This window comes from Siphateles boraxobius, unplaced genomic scaffold (genome assembly GCF_051911475.1).
Source record: "Siphateles boraxobius isolate OS27281-9 unplaced genomic scaffold, OSU_SipBor_1 175, whole genome shotgun sequence".
NCBI classification, from domain to species: Eukaryota; Metazoa; Chordata; class Actinopteri; order Cypriniformes; family Leuciscidae; genus Siphateles; species Siphateles boraxobius.
Window position 1 is genome coordinate 776825 of NW_027508783.1, and position 10089 is coordinate 786913.

The 10089-nt window shown below is 35.9% G+C and overlaps 1 long non-coding RNA gene across 1 annotated transcript; it reads left to right on the forward strand.

Annotated features, from left to right (window-relative positions):
• Positions 1–473: 473 nt before the first annotated feature.
• LOC143740607 (uncharacterized) lies at positions 474–9779 on the forward strand. Its single transcript, XR_013204853.1, has 3 exons — positions 474–518; positions 1713–1777; positions 9596–9779. It is a non-coding gene; the product is annotated as an uncharacterized LOC143740607 (long non-coding RNA).
• Positions 9780–10089: the final 310 nt, after the last annotated feature.

Below are 10089 nucleotides of genomic sequence, written 5' to 3' on the forward strand. Positions count from 1 at the left end.
AGTATGAAAGATTAGTTAGAAAGAAATAAAGATTAGTTAGAAAGAAAGAAAGATAGAGAGGTTAGAAAGAAAGATTAGGTAGAAAGAAAGAAAGAAAGAAAGAAAGAAAGAAAGAAAGAAAGAAAGAAAGAAAGAAAGAAAGAAAGAAAGAAAGAAAGAAAGAAGGAAAGAAAAAAAGAAAGAAAGAAAGAAAGAAAGAAGGATTAGTTAGAAAGAAAGAAAGATGGATAAGTTAGAAAAAAAGAAAGATGGATAAGTTAGAAAGAAAGGAAGATGGATAAGTTAGAAAGAAAGAAAAATGGATTAGTTAGATTAATTAGAAAGAAAAAGAAAGAAAGAAAGTTTAGTTAGAATGAAAGAAAGAATAGTTAGAAAGAAAGAAAGATTATTTAGAAAGAAAAAAGAAAGAAAGATAAGTTAGAAAGAATTAGAAACATTGATTAGTTAGAAAGAAGGAAAGATAGATTAGTTGGAAAGAAAGGAAGAAAGATAGATTAGTTAGAAAGAAAGAAAGATTAGTTAGAATGAAAGATAGATCAGTTAGAAAGAAAGATTAGTTAGAAAGAAAGATTAGTTAGAAAGAACGATAGATTAGTTAGGGAGAAAGAAAGATATATTAGTTAGTTAGAAAGAAAGAAAGATTAGTTTGAAAGAAAAAAAGATAGATTAGTTAGAAAGAAAGATAGATTAGTTAGAAAGAAAGATAGATTAGTTAGAAAGAAAGATAGATCAGTTAGAAAGAAAGATTAGTTAGAAAGAAAGATTAGTTAGAAAGAACGATAGATTAGTTAGAAAGAAAGAAAGATTAGTTAGTTAGAAAGAAAGAAAGATTAGTTTGAAAGAAAGATAGATTAGTTAGAAAGAACCATAGATTAGTTAGTTAGAAAGAAAGATAGATTAGTTATAAAGAAAGATAGATTAGTTAGAAAGAAAAAAGATGGATTAGTTAGATTATTTAGAAAGAAAGAAAGATAGATAGATTAGTTAGTTAGAAAGAAAGATTAGTTGGAAAGGAAGAAAGATAGATTAGTTATAAAGAAAGATAGATTAGTTAGAAAGAAAAAAGATGGAATAGTTAGATTATTTAGAAAGAAAGAAAGATAGATAGATTAGTTAGAAAGAAAGATTAGTTAGAAGAAAAAAAAATATTAGCTAGAAAGAAAGATAGATTAGTTAGAAAGAAAGAAAGAAAGATATATTCATTAGAAAGAAAAAATGATAGATTATTTAGAAAGAAAAAAGATAGATTAGGTAGAAAGAAAGAAAGATTAGTAAGAAAGAAAGAAAAACATTAGTTAGAAAGAAAGATAGATTATTTAGAAAGAAAGAAAGATAGATTAGTTAGAAAGAAAGATTAGTTAGAAAGAAAAAAAAGATAGATTAGTTAGAAAGAAAAAAGATAGATTAGTTAGAAAGAAAGAAAGATAGATTATTTAGAAAGAAAGAAAGAAAAATAGATTAGTTATAAAGAAAGATTAGCTATAAAGAAAGAAAGACATTTTAGTTAGAAAGAAAGATAGATAAGTTAGAAAGAAAGATTAGTTAGAAAGAAAGAAAGATAGATCAGTTAGAAAGAAAGAAAGATAGATTAGCTAGCAAGAAAGAAAGAAAGGTAGATTAGTTAGAAAGAAAGAAAGAAAGAAAGAAAGATAGATTAGTTAGAAAGAAAGAAAGATAGATTAGTTAGAAAGAAAGAAAGATAGATTAGTTAGAAAGAAAGAAAGATAGATTAGTTAGAAAGAAAAAAAGATAGATTAGTTAGAAAGAAAAAAGATTAGTTAGAAAGAAAAAAAGATTACTTAGAAAGAAAAAAGATAGATTAGTTAGAAAGAAAGAAAGATTAGTTAGAAGGAAAGAAAGAGATTTGTTAGAAAGAAAGATTAGTTAGAAAGAAAGGAAGAAAGATTAGTTAGAAAGAAAGAAAGATAGATAGATAGATAGATAGATAGATAGATAGATAGATAGATAGATAGATAGATAGATAGATAGATAGATTAGATAGATTAGATAGATAGATAGATAAGTTCATTAGTACATATAGAATGGTAGTTTAATTGAGTCTAGGTTTCAAGGAGTTTAGATTTGAGTTTATTTGTTGTGCACTACTGGGCCACCGTAGTCTTGGCTCAATTTGAACTGTTGCAATGAAAGTCAATGGGATTTTTATGAGTTTTAATATTAATATTTAAGAAAACCCTAAGTCCGATCAGTTAGAAAAGATATAGCAACTCGAGTGTCTGAGCCGAATTTGGAGTATGTGGACTTAAAGCTCTAGGAGGAGTTAGAGTCAGAAATTTTACCGCTCAGAAGAATAATAATAACTAGAAAAAGTTCGTCGAGACAAACTTTAAGTTGGCTTGTGAAAGTTTGGACCAATAAGTTTGAAGAAGTTTAAATTAGTTTAAAGTTTAAATTAGTTTGAATTTTAAAGTAGTTTGAAGTTTAAATTAGTTTAAAGTAGTTTGAAGTTTAAATTAGTTTATAGTTTAAATAAGTTTAAAGTTTAAATACGTTTAAATTAGTTTAAAGTTAAAAGCAGTTAGAAGTTTAAATTAGTTTAAAGTTTAAAGTAGTTTGAAGTTTAAAGTAGTTTGAAGTTTGAAGTAGTTTGAAGTTTAAATTAGTTTATAGTTTAAATTAGTTTAAAGTTTAAATTAGTTTGAATTTTAAAGTAGTTTGAAGTTTATATTAGTTGCTAGGGTGTTCTGGGTGGTTGCTAGGGTGTTCTGGGTGGTTGCCAGGCAGTTGCTAGGGTGTTCTGGGTGGTTGCTATGGTGTTGCTAGGGTGTTGTAAGGTATTTTGGGTGGTTGCTATGCTAGGGTGTTTTAAGGTATTTTGGGTGGTTGCTAGGGTGTTCTGGGTGGTTGCTATGGTGTTGCTAGGGTGTTCTAGGGTATTTTGGGTGGTTGCTATGGTGTTGCTAGGGTGATTTAAGGTATTTTGGGTGGTTGCCAGGGTGTTCTGGGTGGTTGCTAGGCAGTTGCTAGGGTGTTGTAAGGTATTTTGGGTGGTTGCTAGGGTGTTCTGGGTGGTTACTAGGTGGTTGCTAGGGTGTTCTGGGTGGTTACTAGGTGGTTGCTAGGGTGTTCTGGGTGGTTGCTAAGGTGTTGCTAGGGTGTTCTGGGTGGTTGCTATGGTGTTGCTAGGGTGTTCTGGGGGTTGCTATGGTGTTGCTAGTGTGCTTAAGGCTATTTTGGGTGGTTACTAGGGTGTTGCTAGGGTGTTTTATTGTATTTTGGGTGGTTGCTAGGCTATTTTGGGTGGTTGCTATGGTGTTGCTAGGGTGTTTTGAGGTATTTTGGGTGGTTGCTAGGGTGTTCTGGGTGGTTGCCAGGCAGTTGCTAGGTTGTTCTGGGTGGTTGCTATGGTGTTGCTAGGGTGTTTTAAGGTGTTCTGGGTAGTTGCTAGGCAGTTGCTAGGGTGTTCTGGGTAGTTGGTAGGCGGTTGCTAGGGTGTTCTAGATGGTTGCTAGGGTGTTCTATGGTGTTCTTTGTGGTTGCTATGGTGTTGCTAGGGTGTTTTAAGGTATTTTGAGTCGTTGCTAGGCAGTTGCTATGGTGTTTTGGGTGGTTGCTATGGTGTTGCTAGGGTGTTGTAAGGTATTTTGGGTAGTTGCTAGGCAGTTGCTAGGGTGTTCTGGATGGTTGCTAGGCGATTGCCTAGAGACTGATTGATAGAGAAGTGTATGAATTCATGAGTTTATAAGTGTATGAGTTTATAAGTGTACGAGTTTATGAGTTTAGAGTTTATAAGTTTAAATGAGTAAGAGTTCAGAGTTTATTCATTTATGAGTTTAAGAGTTCATAAGTTTATGAATTCATGAGTTCATAAGTATGAATTCATGAGTTTATAAGTGTACGAGTTTATGAGTTTATGATTTCATGAGTTCATAAGTTTATGAATTCATGAGTTTATAAGTGTACGAGTTTATGAGTTTATAAGTTTAAATGAGTGAGAGTTCAGAGTTTATTCATTCATGAGTTTGAGTTCATAAGTGTATGAATTCATGAGTTCATAAGTGTATGAGTTCATAAGATTATGAATTCATGAGCTCATAAGTGTATGAATTCATGAGTTTATAAGTGTACGAGTTTATGAGTTTAGAGTTTATAAGTTTAAATGAGTAAGAGTTCATGAGTTTATAAGTGTATGAGTTTATAAGTGTACGAGTTTATGAGTTTAGAGTTTATAAGTTTAAATGAGTCTAAGAGTTCAAGTTTAGAGTTTATTAATTTATTATGAGTTTAATAGTTTAAGTGTGGATAGAAAAGTGTCATAGATAGATTAGTTTATTAGTTTAAATGAGTCTCAATGGCTCATAGTATATAGAATGGCAGTTTGATTCAGTCTAGGGCTTCAAGGAGTTTAGATTTGAATTTTTGACAGTTGGCCAGTTTGAAAATCTGAACATTCCGCAATGTTAAGTCAATGGGAGTTTTTTCCGAGTTTGATCGTCATTTTTAGGAAAACCGTAAGTCCAATCAGTTAGAAAAGATATAGCATACCGAGTCAGAACAGTTTGAGTGTCTGAGCCGAGTTTGGAGTATGTGGAGTTAAAGCTCTAGGAGGAGATAGAGTCAGAAATTTTACCGCTCAGAAGAATAATAATAATAATACGTTTAAATATGAGTTTATAAGTTTATGAATTCATGAGTTCATAAGTGTATGAATTCATGAGTTTATAAGTGTACGAGTTTATGAGTTTAGAGTTTATAAGTTTAAATGAGTAAGAGTTCAGAGTTTATTAATTTATGAGTTTGAGTTCATAAGAGTTTGAATTCATGAGTTTATAAGTGTATGAGTTTATAAGTGTATGAGTTTATGAGTTTAGAGTTTATAAGTTTAAATGAGTCTAAGAGTTCAAGTTTAGAGTTTATTAATTTATTATGAGTTTAATAGTTTAAGTGTAGATAGAAAAGTGTCATAGATAGATTAGTTTATTAGTTTAAATGAGTCTCAATGGCTCATAGTATATAGAATGGCAGTTTGATTCAGTCTAGGGCTTCAAGGAGTTTAGATTTGAATTTTTGACAGTTGGCCAGTTTGAAAATCTGAACATTCCGCAATGTTAAGTCAATGGGAGTTTTTTCTGAGTTTGATCGTCATTTTTAGGAAAACCGTAAGTCTGATCAGTTAGAAAAGATATAGCACACTAAGTCAGAACAGTCTGAGTGTCTGAGCCGAGTTTGGAGTTTGTAGAGTTAAAGCTCTAGGAGGAGTTAGAGTCAAAAATTTTAGTGGTAATAAAAAGAATAATAATAATAACTAGAATGTACATTTCCAGAAAAAAATGTGAAGTGGTGCTTGCAGTGGCAAAACTCGCCACTCGGTTGCTAGGGCGTTGCTAGGCGGTTGCCAGGGTATTCTGGGTGGTTGCTATGGTGTTGCTAGGCGGTTGCTAGGGTGTTCTGGGTGGTTGCTAGGGTGTTGCTAGGCAGTTGCTAGGGTGATGCTAGGGTGTTGCTAGGAGGTTGCTAGAGTATTCTGGGTGGTTGCTAGGGTGTTGCTAGGCGGTTGCTATGGTGTTCTGGGTGGTTGCAATGGTGTTGCTAGGCGGTTGCTAGGGTATTCTGGGTGGTTGCTAGGCGGTTGTTAGAGTGTTCTGGGTGGTTGCTAGGGTGATGCTAGGTGGTTGCTAGGGTGTTCTTGGTGGTTGCTAGGCGGTTGCTAGGGTATTCTGGGTGGTTGTTAGGGCGTTGCTGGGGGTTTATTGGTGGTTGCTATGGTGTTGCTAGGGTATTCTGAGTGGTTGCTAAGGTATTCTGGGTGGTTGCTAGGGTGTTGCTAGGGTGTTATGGGTGGTTGCTATGGTGTTGCTAGGCGGTTGCTAGGGTGTTCTGGTTGGTTGTTAGGCGGTTGCTAGGGTATTCAGGGTGGTTGCTATGGTGTTGCTATGCGGTTGCTAGGGTATTCTGGGTGGTTGCTAAGGTGTTTTGGGTGGTTGCTAGGGTGTTCTGGGTGGTTGCTAGGGGGTTGCTAGGGTGTTCTGGTTGGTTTCTAGGGTGTTGCTAGGTGGTTGCTAGGGTGTTCTGGGGGGTTGCTAGGGTGTTGCTAGGCGGTTGCTAGGGTGTTCTGGGTGGTTGCTATGGTGTTGCTATGCGGTTGCTAGGGTATTCTGGGTGGTTGCTAAGGTGTTTTGGGTGGTTGCTAGGCGGTTGCTAGGGTGTTCTGGGTGGTTGCTAGGGTGTTGCTAGGCGGTTGCTAGGGTGTTCTGAGTGGTTGCTAGGGTTTTGCTAGGTGGTTGCTAGGGTATTCTGGGTGGTTGCTAGGGTTTTACTTGGCGGTTGCTAGGGTGTTCTGGGTGGTTGCTAGGGTGTTGCTAGGCGGTTGCTAGGGTGTTCTGAGTGGTTGCTAGGGTGTTGCTAGGTGGTTGCTAGGGTATTCTGGGTGGTTGCTAGGGTGTTGCTAGGCGGTTGCTAGGGTGTTCTGGGTGGTTGCTAGGGTGTTGCTAGGCGGTTGCTAGGGTATTCTGGGTGGTTGCTATGGTGTTGCTAGGCGGTTGCTAGGGTGTTTTGGGTGGTTGCTAGGGTGTTTTAGGTGGTTGCTATGGTATTCTGGATGGTTGCTATGGTGTTACTAGGTGGTTGGTAGTGTTCACATTTGGTTACTATAGAGTTTTTATAATGTTAATGGCATGATTTAGCACTTAGCTAATCAATATTAGCATGTAGCTATTCACAGCTAGCATGTTTAGCATGTTGAAAGTCCTGTGTGCTAGCATGAGTCAAAAGACCCAAACCCCATCTCTATACGATGTTCTGATGCAGAGATGTAGGTCTTGCAAAATGGTTGCTAGGGTACTCTGTTTGGTTGCTAGGGAGTGGCTTGGCAGCTGCCAATGATAAAACTCCAAAGGCTGCTTGTCAGTATGAATTATATAAACCAACCCCCATCTCTATACGATGTTCTGATATAGAGATGTAGGTCTTGCAAAATGGTTGCTAGAGTACTCTGTTTGGTTGCTAGGGAGTGGCTTGGCAGCTGCCAATGATGAAACTCCAAAGGCTGCTTGTCAGTATGAATGATATAAACCAACTCCCATGCCTCTGTGACATTCAGAATGGACGATATTCCTCTTTGGATTTTGGTTGCTAAGGTGCTCGACAATGGTTGCTAGGGCGTGGCTAGGAAGTGTTGAGGTGATTCATGATTGGCTGTTTGCTGCCTCGAGTCAAACGAGACCACCCTCATGTTTCTATGACAATTCAGTCCAGAGATATCCCTTCGATCTCTTTCAATGGAAGTCTATGGGAGTTGTTGCTAAGGTGCTCTAAATGGTTGCTAGGGCGTGGCTTGATAGCTTCACAATGATCCTGAGAGACTGATTGGTTGTCTGAGTAAAATGAGCCCGCCCCTTTGTCTCTACGACACTGTGATCCAGAGTTATGTTCAATATAAAAGCGGTTTCTATGGTGTAGGACGGCCCATTTCATGGGCCGTCCTACACCATAGTAAGTCAATGGGGAAACTTTGGGCAGCTCCTGCCCCCCAGGGGTGCAACTTTTACCCCATTGTGTGGTATGTTCTTACAGAGTCTGTCAGCCTCTTCAAATGTGCTAAATTACACGTTTCTGCGGCATCCTCGTTCCGAGCTACGACTCGTCAAAGTTTGACGCAATGTTAAGTCTATGGGATTTTTCGGCCGGTTTTTCGCCCCTGGGGCGAACATCGTACCCCCGATCCCTTATAAAAGTCATAGCACACCATTCCCGAACAGGCCGCACGTTTTGACGCCTCATTCGTGGGTCTGTGACAAAAACTGCGGGAGGAGTAGCGCGTCAAAAAGTGGCCAGAAGAATAAGAATAAGAAGAATAAGAATAACTAGAATGTACATTTCCAGAAGAAAATGTGAAGTGGTGCTTGCAGTGACTCGGCACTCGGTTGCTAGGGTGTTGTGGGTGGTTGCTCGGGCGTTGCTAGGGTGTTCTGGTTGGTTGCCAGGCAGTTGCTAGGGTGTTCTGGGTGGTTGCTGTGGTGTTGCTAGGGTGTTCTGGGTGGTTGCCAGGCAGTTGCTAGGGTGTTCTGGGTGGTTGCTATGGTGTTGCTAGGGTGTTTTAAGTTGTTCTGGGTACTTGCTAGGCAGTTGCTAGGGTGTTCTGGGTAGTTGCTAGGCGGTTGCTAGGATGTTCTAGATGGTTGCTTGGGTGTTCTATGGTGTTCTTGGTGGTTGCTATGGTGTTGCTATGGTGTTCTAGGCTATTTTGGGTGGTTGCTATGGTGTTGCTAGGGTGTTTTAAGGTATTTTGGGTCGTTGCTAGGCAGTTGCTATGGTGTTTTGGGTGGTTGATATGGTGTTGCTAGGGTGTTCTATGGTAGTTTGTGTGGTTGCTATGGTGTTGTAAGGTATTTTGGGTGGTTGTTAGGCAGTTGCTAGGGTGTTCTGGATGGTTGCTAGGGTGTTCTGTGTGGTTGCTATGCGATTGCTAGGGTGTTCTGGGTGGTTGCTATGGTGTTGCTAGGGTGTTTTAATGTGTTCTGGGTGGTTGCTAGGGTGTTTTGGGTGGTTGCTAGGCAGTTGCTAGGGTGTTCTGGGTGGTTACTATGGTGTTGCTAGGGTGTTTTAAGGTATTTTGGGTGGTTGCTAGGGTGTTCTGGGTGGTTGCTATGGTGAACTATTTATGAATTTAAAAGTTCATAAGTGTATGAATTTAGGAAAATTCACAATTGTATAAATTCATGAGTTCATAAGTTCAAATTCATGAAAAAGATTAGTTAGAAAGAAAGAAAGAATAGTTAGAAAGTATGAAAGATTAGTTAGAAAGAAATAAAGATTAGTTAGAAAGAAAGAAAGATAGAGAGGTTAGAAAGAAAGAGAGAAAGAAGGATTAGTTAGAACGAAAGAAAGATGGATAAGTTAGAAAAAAAGAAAGATGGATAAGTTAGAAAGAAAGGAAGATGGATAAGTTAGAAAGAAAGAAAAATGGATTAGTTAGATTAATTAGAAAGAAAAAGAAAGAAAGAAAGTTTAGTTAGAATGAAAGAAAGAATAGTTAGAAAGAAAGAAAGATTATTTAAAAAGAAAAAAGGAAGAAAGATAAGTTAGAAAGAATTAGAAACATTGATTAGTTAGAAAGAAGGAAAGATAGATTAGTTAGAAAGAAAGGAAGAAAGATAGATTAGTTAGAAAGAAAGAAAGATTAGTTAGAATGAAAGATAGATCAGTTAGAAAGAAAGATTAGTTAGAAAGAAAGATTAGTTAGAAAGAACGATAGATTAGTTAGGGAGAAAGAAAGATATATTAGTTAGTTAGAAAGAAAGAAAGATTAGTTTGAAAGAAAAAAAGATAGATTAGTTAGAAAGAAAGATAGATTAGTTAGAAAGAAAGATAGATTAGTTAGAAAGAAAGATAGATCAGTTAGAAAGAAAGATTAGTTAGAAAGGAAGATTAGTTAGAAAGAACGATAGATTAGTTAGAAAGAAAGAAAGATTAGTTAGTTAGAAAGAAAGAAAGATTAGTTTGAAAGAAAGATAGATTAGTTAGAAAGAACCATAGATTAGTTAGTTAGAAAGAAAGATAGATTAGTTATAAAGAAAGATAGATTATTTAGAAAGAAAAAAGATGGATTAGTTAGATTATTTAGAAAGAAAGAAAGATAGATAGATTAGTTAGTTAGAAAGAAAGATTAGTTTGAAAGGAAGAAAGATAGATTAGTTAGAAAGAAAGATAGATTAGTTAGAAAGAAAAAAGATGGATTAGTTAGATTATTTAGAAAGAAAGAAAGATAGATAGATTAGTTAGAAAGAAAGATTAGTTAGAAAGAAAAAATAAATATTAGCTAGAAAGAAAGATAGATTAGTTAAAAAGAAAGAAAGAAAGATATATTCATTAGAAAGAAAAAATGATAGATTATTTAGAAAGAAAAAAGATAGATTAGGTAGAAAGAAAGAAAGATTAGTAAGAAAGAAAGAAAAACATTAGTTAGAAAGAAAGATAGATTATTTAGAAAGAAAGAAAGATAGATTAGTTAGAAAGAAAGATTAGTTAGAAAGAAAAAAAGATAGATTAGTTAGAAAGAAAAAAGATAGATTAGTTAGAAAGAAAGAAAGATAGATTATTTAGAAAGAAAGAAAGAAAAATAGATTAGTT